The following is a 1,395-nucleotide window of genomic DNA, read 5'->3' as shown; positions in this document are numbered from 1 at the left end:
AAAGCCATAGGGAGAGAAACAGTCATTTATAGTTCCTGTATACTGAGTCATACCATACCAAGTTCTGATGCCAAAAATCTGTACTAGACTCACTCCCATTAACCAGTCTCTCCAAACAGGTCATTGAAGGGCTCCTGGAATTATGACTTATGGTATTTCATGCAGTGATACAAAAAAATGCTGGACTGAGTTCAGAAGCAAGGGTCAAATGATGACAATGAGAGCAAACAATTTCAGATTGTTTCAGTTGCACCTGACTACCAGGAAGCTGGGAGAGAATGTGTGTCTGAGAGAACTAAACAGTCATATAGTCAGAACTAAGCCAGCCTTCTATGTATGTATGTATGTATGTATGTATGTATGTATGTATTCATTCATGTGGAAGGACAACACTTGATTCCTTGGAGAAGAGGCTAACATATTTCTATCTTCCTCCTAAAATGTTTAGTTATTAAAACTGGAAAAGAGCTCCTTTTTGTCATAGATTTCCAAGGAGTGGTAAGACTTCATTTTGTGAGCTGATTAAAAGCATTAAATATTCATGGTCAAGGATAGAGTGACCCTATGATGCTTCAGTACTGATATCAGGCTGCTCTGTGCTATCATATAGTGCAATACAGTTTTTATTATCTTGTTTCCAAAATAATACAGTGTTTCTGTATATCACTGTGTTGCATTATTAGTTACCATTATTTGTCACTATTTGGATTCTTCCTCATTTTTAGCTGATGTAGTCTTTAAGATTCATTACAAGTGCTCACTTCAGCAGCACATATACTAAAATTAGAACAATTTAGAGAATATTAGCATGGATACCCTGTGCAAGAATGACATGCAAATTCATGAAGAGTTCCATATTAAAAATATCCTTGGGAGCACCTCAGTGAATCATTCAATTAAGCGCCTGACTTTGGCCCAAGTCATGATCTGACAGTTAGTGAATTTGAGCCCTGCATTGGGCACTGTGCTGACAGATCAGATCCTGCAGCCTGCTTTGGATGCTGTTTGTCTCTCTGTCCCACTCCCACTTGTGTTCTCTCTCTCTCTCTCTCAAAAATGAACAAAGTTTAAAAAATTTTTTTTTTGTTTATTTAAATTTTTTTAAATGTTTATTCAGTTTTTTTTTTTTACAAATAGTTTATTGTCAAATTAGTTTCTACATAACACTCAGTGCTCATCCCCAAAGTGCCCTCCTTCATGCCCATCCCCCCCTCCCCCCCACATCCATCAGTCCTCAGTTTTTGTCAGCATTCAAGAGTCTCTCATGGTTTGCCTCTCTCCCTTTCCCCCACCATTTCCGCCCTTCTTCTCCCCCTTGGTCCTCCGTCAAGTTCCTCCTAATCCTCCTATACGTGCAAACATATGGTATTTGTCCTTCTCTGCCTGACTTATTTC

General features: G+C 38.6%; 1 non-coding gene across 1 annotated transcript; it reads left to right on the top strand.

Moving 5' to 3' along the window:
* Window positions 1–753: 753 nt before the first annotated feature.
* Window positions 754–862, top strand: LOC120227257. The gene has a single exon (XR_005527211.1). It is a non-coding gene; the product is annotated as a U6 spliceosomal RNA (small nuclear RNA).
* Window positions 863–1,395: the final 533 nt, after the last annotated feature.

Source organism: Hyaena hyaena, unplaced genomic scaffold (assembly GCF_003009895.1).
Source record: "Hyaena hyaena isolate Hyena2069 unplaced genomic scaffold, ASM300989v1 scaffold_2128, whole genome shotgun sequence".
In the NCBI taxonomy this organism is placed as follows: Eukaryota; Metazoa; Chordata; class Mammalia; order Carnivora; family Hyaenidae; genus Hyaena; species Hyaena hyaena.
The sequence above is the reverse complement of the archived record's forward strand: the minus strand, read 5'-3'. Positions and strand labels throughout refer to the sequence as shown.